The sequence below is a fragment of the Papio anubis genome, chromosome 8, assembly GCF_008728515.1.
Source record: "Papio anubis isolate 15944 chromosome 8, Panubis1.0, whole genome shotgun sequence".
In the NCBI taxonomy this organism is placed as follows: Eukaryota; Metazoa; Chordata; class Mammalia; order Primates; family Cercopithecidae; genus Papio; species Papio anubis.
In genome coordinates, this window is record NC_044983.1 from 87,380,553 (window position 1) to 87,392,126 (window position 11,574).

The following is an 11,574-nucleotide window of genomic DNA, read 5'->3' on the forward strand; positions in this document are numbered from 1 at the left end:
CAAGGTTCATCCATGTTATGATGTGTATTAGTATTCCATTACTATAATTGGATACTATTCCATTGCATGGATATACCAAATTTAGTTCATTTGTTCATGGGTTGATAAACATTTAGGTTGTTTCCACTTTTTGGCAGGTGTGAATAGTGCCTCTATGAACACTACTGTACAAGTTTCTATTTGAATACCTGTATTCAATTCTTTTAGGAGTGGAATTGCTGGGTCATATAAGAATTCAATGTTTAACTTACAGAGGAACCACAAAACTGTTTTTGACAATGACTATACCATTTTACATTCACACCAGCAATATACAAGAGTTTCAGGTTCCCTGCATTCTCACAAACACTTAATTTCTGTTTTTATCTATTATAGGCATCCTTGTGAATGTGAAGTGGTATTTCATTGTGGTTTTGATTTCCATTTCTCTAATGATAATGATGCTGAGCATCTTTTCATGTGCTTGTTGACTATTTGTATTACTTTCTTTGGAAAAATGTTTATTCAATTCCTCTGCCCATTGGCTATTTTTGCTTGTTCATTTTTCTACAAAAGTAATAAAGTCATTGAATCAAATTCTATCTGCAAGACGTACTTTGAGATTTTGATGACAATTACATCAAACAGTTGGGCATGGTGACTCATGCCTGTAAACCCAGCACTTTGGAAGGCCAAGATGGGAGGATTGCTTGAGGCCAGGAGTTCAAGACCAGCCTGGTCAACATAGTGAGACATCCATCTCAAAAAAAAATTACATCAAATACATAAATTAATTTGTATAGAATTAGTATCCACATAATATTAAGTCTTACCATCTAATAACCTGCCATGTCTCCTTGGTCATTAAAATATTTTGACTCTCAAAAGTGTAATAGTTTTTTAAAAAAATGTTTTGCACAGTGCTTATAATTTTTGTAAGCTTATAAACTTCCTTTCTTCCTTCCTTCCTCCCTCCCTCCCTCCCTTCCTTCCTTCCTTAATTCCTTCCTTCCTTCCTTCTTTCCTTCCTTCCTTCCTTCTTTTCTGTCTTCGTTCCTATATGAATTGAATCTCTTTCTTCTCTTATGTTTTCTATAGCCTGATTGTGGTGATTACTTCACAATATTTAAATATATCAAAATATCAAATTGTACATCTTAAGTATATATAATTCTATGTGCTAATGATAGCTCAATAAATCTGAAATTTTTTTCTGATAATTTTTTTGAGACAGAGTCACGTTTTGCTGCCCAGGTTGGAGTACAGTAGCTCAATAATAGTTCGCTGCTGATTCAAACTCTTGGACTCAGGTGATTCTCCCACCTCAGCCTCTCAAGTAGCTGGGACTACAGGTGTGTGCCACCATGCCCAGCTATTATTATTATTATTATTAATTTTTTAGTAGAGATAAGGTCTCACTATATTGTCAAGGCTGAACTCGAACTCCTAGCCTCACACAATCCCGCCACATTGGCCTCCCAAAGTGCTGGGATTATAGGCATGAGCCACTGCCCCCAACCTGAAAATTCGTTTTAAAGAATAAACTTTCTAAATAATTATTCCTTATATATGGCACATGATAGGCCATTTTGCTAGTGAGCAAATGAATTTTAGGCTCACATCATGAATTTTAGCTCCAGAACAACTGCAAGAACAAACCAGGAATCCTGAGAGGACCCTCTGAAGGAAGCAGACTGCAGGACTAGGGAGACATCCCAAATACTCAGCTGCAGCAGAATCTCTTCAAGGAGAGTCTGAGCTCAGACATGCCTAGCCCTGACCCCACCTGATGGCCCTTCCCTATCTACCTGAGTGGCTGAAGACAAAGGGCACAAATTCTTGGGAGTTCTAGGGCCCTGCCTACCGCCAGTTCCTCTCTATACTACCACAGCTGATGTTCTCTGGAAAGCGCCACCTCTGGGCAGGAGGCCAAAAAGCACCTGAAAAGTAGAACATTAAACCACCAAAGCTAAGAACCCTCACAGAGTCCATTTCACTACCCCACTGCCCCCAGCACCTCCACTGTAACAGGTACTGGTATCTGAGAGACCCATAGACAGTTCACATCACAGGACTCTGTATAGACAGCCCCTAGTACCAGCCTGGAGCCAGGTAGACTTGCTAGTGGCTAGACCCAGAAGAGAGACAACAGTCACAGCAGTTGGGCTCTCAGGAAGCTACATCCATAAGAAAAAGGGGAGGGTACTACATGAAAGGAATAACCCATGGAACAAAAAAGTCTGAACAACAGCCTTCGGCCTTAGACCTTCCCTCTGACAGAGCCTACCCAAATGAGAAGGAACCAGAAAACCAACTCTGGTAATATGACAAAACAAGGTTGTTTAACACCCCCAAAAAACTCATACTAGTTTACCAGCAATGGATCCAAATCAAGAAAAAATCCCTGATTTACCTTAAAACGAATTCAGTAGGTTAATTGTTAAGATAATCAGGGAGGCACCAGAGAAAGGCAAAGCCCAATGCAAGGAAATCCAAAAAAAAAAAAAGATATAAGAAGGGAAGGAAGAAACATTCAAGGAAATAGCATAAAGAAAAAACAATCAAAACTTCAGAAAACACTGGACACATTTTGCATGTATAGAAATGCAAAATGGAAAATCTCAGCAACAGAATTGAACAAGTAGAAGAAAGAAATTCAGAGCTTGAAGACAATGTTTTCAAATTAATCCGGTCCAACAGAGACAAAGAAAAAAGAATAAGAAAATAAAGAAAATATGAACAAAGCTTCCAAGAAGTCTGGGATTACATTAAATGACCAAACCTAAGAATAATTTTTGTTCCTGAGGAAGAAGAGAAATCTAAAAGTTTGGAAAACGTATTTGGGGGAATAATCGAGGAAAACTTTCCCAGCCTGGCTACAGACCTAGACATCCAAATACAAGAAGCACAAAGAACACGTGGAAATTCATTGCAAAAGATCATTGCCTAGGCACATTGTCATCGGGTTATCTAAAGCTAAGACAAAGGAAAGAATCTTAAGAGCTGTGAGACAAAAGCACCAGGTAACCTATAAAGGAAAACCTATCAGATTAACAGCAGATTTCTCAGTAGAAACTCTTCAAGCTAGAAGAGATTGGGGCTCTATCTTCAGCCTCCTCAAACAAAAGAATTATTAGCCAAGGATTTGTATCCAGCAAAACTAAGCATCATATATGAAGGAAAGATGCAGTCTTTTTCAGACAAACAAATACTGAGACAATTTGCCACTACCAAACCACCACTACAAGAACCGATAAAAGGAGCTCTAAATCTTGAAACAAATCCTGGAAACACATCAAAACAGAACCTCTTTAAAGCATAAATCACACAGGACTTATAAAACCAAAATACAATTTGAAAAACAAAAAAAAAACCAAGGTACACAGGCAACAAATTGCATGATGAATGGAATGGTACCTCACATCTCAATACTAACATTGAATGTAAATGGCCTAAATGCTCCACTTAAAAGATACAGAACTGCAGAATGGATAAGAACTCACAAACCAACTATCTGCTGCCTTCAGGAGATTCACCTAACACACAAGGACTCATATAAATTTAAAGCAAAGGGATGGAAAAAGGCATTTGGAAACCAAAAGCGAGCAGGGGTAGTTATTCTAATATCAGACAAAACAAACTTTAAAGCAACAGCAGTTAAAAGAGACAAAGAGGGACATTATGTAATGGTAAAAGGCCTTATCCAACAGGAAAATATCACAATTCTAAACATAAATGCACCTAACACTAGAGCTACCAAATTTATAAAACAATTACTAATAGACCTATGAAATGAGATAGACAGCAACACAATAATAGTGGTGGACTTTGATACTCCACTGACAGCACTAGACAGGTCATCAAGACAGAAAGTCAAAAAAGAAACAATGGATTTAAACTATACCTTGGAACAAATGAACTTAACAGATATATACAGAACATTTCACGTAGCAACTGCAGAATACACATTCTATTCAACTGTACATGGAACGTTCTCCAAGATAGACCTTATGATAGGCCATAAAATGAGCCTCAATAAATTTAAGAAAATTGAAATTATATCAAGCACCCTCTCAGACCACAGTGGAATAAAACTGGAAATTAATTCCAAAAGTAACCTTCAAAACCATGCAAATACATGGAAATTAAATAACCTGCTCCTGAATGAGTATTAGGTCAAAAGTGAAATCGTGATGGAAATTAAAAAATTCTTCGAACTGAACAACAATAACGACACAACCTACCAAAACCTCTGGGATGGCTGGCTGGATCCAGGGCCTGACCCTGTCTGGGCCTCCTGTGCCAATATTGGGACTTAGAAACAATGTTACTACTGGGCAGCTCTGCGTTTCCCTCTATGCTGCCTGAACCAGTCCCAGGTTGCTGGGGAGCAGAGGCCAGACCAGGGCTGGTCTGGGTGCCCTGACCCTCAGCTGGCCCTGCCCAGCCACACAGCCATCCTGGACATGGTGTCGTCCCTCTGCCACACCAGGTCCTGTAAGGAGTCCCCCGAGAGGAGCCCACTGTGGGATGGGGTTGACCTTTGTTTCCTGCCTGGGTATCTGGGTCTGGCTACCAGCCGTGTTTTTCATGTGTTTATTTTATTTGACTCCAGGAATGGTAGGTCTCATCCTTCCTGTTTGGGCCAAGAGTGGCTGAGGGCTGCCTCACTGCAAACTCTCCCTCCAGTGTCACTGATGGTCATCCTTGTCTCAGAATGACCAGGGACCAGCCAGTGTCTGACCAAGGTCAAGGGGCACGTGCAGAGATGGCAAGGATGACTCTGAAGCCAGAAATGCCTTAAACTGCAACGCGCCATCTGGTCCCCACTCCCAGCCCCAGCCCTAACCCAGTCCTCTTAGGAGCAGGACCAGATAAAAGTGTGTGGCAGAGAGGCTGAGCACCGTGTTACTAACTCCAGTACGTTCCTGTGTCGATCACTGTGAAATAAAGTCTGAAAACTTAAAACAAACAAACAAGCAAAAACCTCTGGGACGCAAGAAAGGCGGTGCTAAGAGGAAAGTTCACAGCCCTAAACGCCTACATGAAAAAGACTGAAAGAGCACAAGCTGACATTCTAACGTCATACCTCAAGGAACTAGAGAAATAAGAACAAACCAAAACCAAATGCAGCAGAAAAAAGGAAATAACCAAGATCAAAGCAGAACTAAATGAAATTGAAACAAACAAACAAAATACAAAAGATAAATGAAATAAAAAGCTAGTTCTTTGAAAGGATAAAGAAAATTGAAATACCATTAATAAGATTAACCAAGAAAAGAAGAGAGAAAATCCAAACAACGATTAAGAAACAAAATGGAAGATATTACAACTGACACCACTGAAATACAAAAGATCACTCAAGGCTACTATGAACACCTTTATACACATAAACTAGAAAACCTAGAGGAAATGGATAAATTCCTAGAGAAATATAAACCTCTTAGCTTAAATCAGGAAGAATTAGATACCCTGAACAGACCAATAACAAGTAGCAAGATTGAAATGGTAATTTAAATATTACCAACAAAAAAAGACCAGGTCCAGATGGATTCGCAGTAGAATTCTTCCAGACATTCAAAGAAGAGTTGGTACCAAGCCTTTTGACGCTGTTCCTCAAGACAGAGAAAGAGGGAACCCTCCGTAATTCATTCTATGTAGCCAGCATCACCCTAATACCAAAACCAAGAAAGGACATAACCAAAAAAGAAAACTACAGACTGATATCCCTGATGAACATAGACACTAAAATCCTTAACAAAATACTAGCTAACCGAATCCAACAACATATCAAAAAGATAATCCGCCATGATCAAGTGGGTTTCATACCAGGGATACAAGGATGGTTTAACATACACAAGTCAATAAATGTGATACGCCAAATAAACAGAATTTAAAACAAAAGTCATACGATCATTGCAATAGATGCAGAAAAAGCACTCGACAGCATCCCTTTATGATTAAAACTCTCAGCAAAATTGACATACAAGGGACATACCTCAATGTAATGAAAGTCATCGATGACAAACCCACAGTCAACATAATACTGAATGGGGAAAAGTTGAAAACATTCCCTCTGAGCACAGGAACAAGACAAGGATGCCCACTCTCACCACTCTTCTTCAACATAGAACTGGAAGCCCTAGGCAGAGCAAACACACAAGAGAAAGAAAAAAAGGGCATCCAAATTGGTAAAAAGGAAGTCAAACTGTCATTGTCTGCTGATAATATGATCGTTTACCCCAAAAACCCTAAAAACTCCTCCAGAAAGCTCCTAGAACTGATAAGGGAATTCAGCAAAGTTCCAGACACAAGATTAATGTACACAAATCAGTAGCTCTTCTATACACCAGCAGTGACTAAGCAGATAATCAAATCAAGAACTTAAACCCTTCTACAACAGCTAGGAGAAAAAAAAAAAACAAACAAACAAAAAACAAACAAACAAAAAACTTAGGAATATACCTAACCAAAGAGGTGAAAGACCTCTACAAGGAAAATTACAAAACACTGCTGGAAGAAATCATAGATGACACAAATGGAAACACATTCTGTGCTCATGGTGGGTAGAGTCAATATTGTGAAAATGACCATACTGCCAAAAGCAATATACAAATGAAATGCAATTCCCATCAAAATACCACCATCGTTCTTCACAGAATTGGAAAAAACAATTCTAAAATCCTTATGAAACCAATAAAGAGCCTGCATAGCCAAAGCAAGACTAAACAAAAAGAACAAATCTAGAGGCATCACACTACCTGATTTCAAACTATATCATACAGCCATAGTCGCCAAAACAGCATCGTACTGGTATAAAAATATGCATAAAAATACAAAAATATAGACCAATGGAACAGAATAGAGGACTCAGAAATAAACCCAAACACAGCCAACTGATCTTCAATAAAGCAAACAAAAACATAAAGTGGAGAAAGGACACCCTTTTCAACAACTGGTGCTGGGATAACTGGCTAGCCACATGTAGGAGAACGAAATTGAATCCTTATCTCTCACCTTACACAAAAATCAACTCAAGATAAAGGACTTAAATCTAATACCTGAAACTATAAAAATTATAGAAGATAACATTGGAAAAACCCTTCAAGACATTGGCTTATGCAAGAATTTCATGACCAAGAACCCAAAAGCAAATGCAACAAAAACAAATAGTTGGGACTTAATTAAACTAAACAGCTTTTGCACGGCAAAAGGAACAGTCAGCAGAGTAAACAGGCAATCCACAGAATAGGAAAAAAATCTTCACAATCTATACATCTGACAAAGGACTAATATCCAGAATCTACAACAAACTCAAAGAAATCAGTAAGAAAAAAACAAACAATCCCATCAAAAAGTGGGCGAAGGACATGAATACACAATTCTCAAAAGAAGATATACAAATGGCCAACAAATGTGTGAAAAAAGCAATTGCAAAATCATGGAACCAACCCAAATGCCCATCAATCAATGAATGGATAAAGAAACTGTAGTATTTATATACATATACGATGTATATGTACTACTCGGCTGCAAAAAAAGAATGAATTAATGGCATTTGCAGCGACCTGGCTGAGATTTAAGACTATTATTCTAAGTGAAGTGACTCAGGAATGGAAAATCAAACACCGTATATTCTCACTGATATGTGGGAGCTAAGCTATGAGGACACAAAGGCGTAAGAATGATACAATGGACTTTGGGGACCTGGGGGGAAGCATGGGAAGGGAATGAGGGATAAAAGACTGCAAATATGGTGCAGTGTATACTGCTCAGGTGATGGGTGCATCAAAATCTCACAAATCACCACTAAAGGACTTACTCATATAACCAAATTCCACCTGTAGCCCAATAACCTATGGAAAAATTTTTTAAAAAGAAATGACTTTTAGAATGTCACCCAGTTTAGATCAGGGAAGTAAATAGATAAGAGTGATTGCTTTGGAAGTGGAATCAAGAGAGAAAAATCCAGGAGAAAATGAGGAGAAAACTCAATAGCACTTGTTTAAAGTGTCCCTTTTTTGTGTGTCTGTATTCACTAATACACACAGGAAGTAATATATTAAGTAGAACTGAAGTAATAAGTGGTAGTTATGTGTCTTCCAGATTCTTCTGGTGCCATTAGAAGTTGCCAACAACCGGTGCTATGCTTTTTTATGAAGCGTTAAAATACCAAGCCACTATAACCCTAGACATAGTCAAATATAAAAGGCACACATGATACTAACATTGCAGAGCTCCTGAATTTTGTTCTAACATGCTCTATCTCACTGACCAAAATTTTTTCTAATTATTATTGTTGGAAAAACCATATTTAAATTTTAAATCTGCTGTTTCACTGAATTGTAATTTATGTAAGTATAAATCTTTGGAAGAAGCATAAAGTCAGTACTTCTCTCTGAAATCACTATTATATATCAAAAGTACTACATAACAGGCATAATCACAAGAATCTTCCTACCCAATTCAGTGCGCCAAAGAAAGTAAAAATATTTATAAATTTAGAACTAAAATTTTATCTTCTTAACTCAGATGAAGTAGAACAGTAAACACATCGAAGACAAAAAGATTATTTCTTCTTTTTGCATTATCTTTTTTCTCACTCCTTCTCTCTCATGCACAAACACACACACAATACATAGACAAACATACTTCCTATTTAAAGACACATTTGTTGATTGTGATGTGTATTTTTCACTAAATCCCATCTGTAGTTTTTATAAGGTAGCATTCCATCAGGAGGTGCTTCATAGGAAGAAACAAAGAATGCTAGAATCACATAAATTTCAGAAGCACTATTTGCCATATCACATTCTTGGAAATTCACAGTGCATGTTAGTGTAGTGAAGCCTTCCAGAGATCCTGAAGAAAAAACAAACAAACAAAAAAAATTGTTTAAATTGGAATATCCCAAATGTAGTTGACCATAGGCCATTTTTATACCTAATACCTAACACAACACCATAGTAGTCAGGACATGCTTGGTCATGCCGTAATAACAAGAAGCCCCAAAACATCGCTGACTTGCATTGTAAAATTTATTTCTCACTTAATACTACATATCTAATGTGGTTCGAGGAAAGTTATGCTCACTGTATTCACTCAGATAATCAGGTGAGTTGTTTTTTCTTTTCACAATCACTACAACGAGAAAGAAATTCAGCAAATCATGCACTACTTTTAAAAATTCCTCCAAGTGATATTACTCTTCTTCTTCTTTTTTTTTTTTTTTAGTTAATCCCATTGGCCAAGGTGAATAATATTATTGCCATGCCCAACTTCAGTGTCAGAAGGGAAGGCTAATTCTACCATGTGTTCTGAAGAGAAGGAGTCAAATATTTTTGGAGAACAGCAGGACTACCACAAATAACACTTTGGAAAATGCTGGGCTGAAGAAACAGCTTTGGCACCTGTTATTCAATCACTCAGTGAACATACAAAATAAATACTCCTGTCAAGATAATCATCCTGGGGTTTGCCCAGTCGTCAGCATTGCCAACTTGGCTTCTTGGCTTTACCAGCTGCATAATGTGGTCTGTTCCAAGGCAGTTGCCCCATCTGTGACTCAAATCCTGCCCTTTGCTGATGTTGCTTCCTGGCAAATGATGATCATGATAATCACATAAAGCAGTTGTTCACCCATCTGCCTTGATACCAGCATTCCAACATATGTTATCTCCTCTAAACCTGTTTTAGTTCTTATCTCATAGTCTCTGTCTTAGTGTATTCAATCTGCCATAGTAAAATGTCATAAACTGAGTGACTTAAAAACAACAGGAATTTATTTCTCACAGTTCTAGAGGCTGGGAAATCCAAGATCAGGGCACCAGCAGATTTGGCATTTTTGACATTCGGTATAGACCTGGCCCATTTCCTGGTTCATAGATGTCACCTTCCCACTGTGTCCTCACATGGTGAAAGGGGCATGGCAACTCTCTAGGACCTCTTTTATAAGGGCACTAATCCCATTTATGAGGGCTCTGCCCTCATGATCTAATAATTACTTCCTGAAGACCCCACCTATTAATACCATCGCCTTGTGGGTTAGCATTTCAACATATGGATTTTGGGGTAACACAGACATTCACATCATAGCAATCTCTAACATTATTTTCAGAAAGGAGCTATTAACATATTACTTGTCAGAGACCAATATATTGTAGTGGCCTCCATCCATTACAAATTAGACATGTACAAAATAATATTAAATAGTGTAAGGGACTGCTTCCTTATTTCTAAAATTTTTAGATCTAGGAAAAGACGTTTCCAAAGCAGAGCTTGCTCCAAGAGAGGAAAGGACGACATGTAGGTGGGGCTTGATTTTGCTTCCCTGGCTTCAACTCCCCCACTTCTGGATTAATCTCCCTTGCGTACTTGGATTTTGTATATTACTTTGCCTATAATAAAAGTTCTCTGGTTAAAAAAATATATTTTACCTATTGACTAAATGTTCTTTAAGGTCCTTTTCAGTCTTGACATTTTAACATACTCCAATCACCAATAAGAGATATTTGACATTCAGTATAGACAGGACAAATGGTCAGTTCAGCTGATGCGAGTTGCTGTCCCCAGGTGAACCATGGTTAGCTCAGTTTTAGTATGCTTTTCTGATGACAAACAGGGTAACATGCTGCCAAGAATATGAAGCTGTGCTGATTTCTTTGCTTCTGTGTCTGCTACGTAACACTAGCTATTCTTCAAAAATTTGAGGAGCTTAGCTTATACCCCTAAAGAGACACAAACCGCTGGAGTCAAACTAAAGACACACAGCTGGTACAGAATGTGCACAAGGTCCAGAACCACCATGTGCAGAGGTGACCCCTGAACTCCAGTGTAGTCTTTTCAGCTTCACCTAAGTCTGACTTAGGTGATGACACAAATAATCCAAAGGATCCTGGAATTAAGCCCTTATTGAGGACCGGAGGCTTAGATCCACCTAGTTTGAACAATGAAGCTTGGTATTTAGATGTTCTTCACTTCCCATTCCTTCTAAGAGTTCTTTTAAATAAGGCCACCAAAGTTTACTATAAAGATCATGAAAGAGTTTCATCCAAGTGATAATTCTGATATGTTGAGAACACTGCTGGAGATTGGATAAGGAAAGGATTCTGAGGTCAAGCATAGACCCAGCAGAAAATAATACCATTATTCATTAGTGATGTCAGCATGGCAGCGCTCATGCCACATATTTGTCATCCTGAGGACCTTCTGATCCCATCACAAACTTCCATCATCAAAATAATGACCTTCAAATCAGTCCCTTTGTGTTTCCTATAACTGGAAGAGAAATGAATGATGTTCAAAGCATTAACACTCAAAATCCAGAGCAATAATAATGGATGATCAACAAATGTCATAAATTGAATCTTATACTACTGCTTTGTGTTATTTTACCTTTGAATGGAGAATACATACTCTGTGTTTTTCACCTTTACTAAAAAATATTTAACTGGTATCATTTCTGTTGATTGTATGAGAATTCACATTTATTCCTTTAAAGTTAAACAGCAATGCATTGACGCTCTCTTCCCATTATTTTCTTTAATAAGTTTTTATGTTTAGAAATAAAAATTTACAGGCTAAAATGTAAGACCA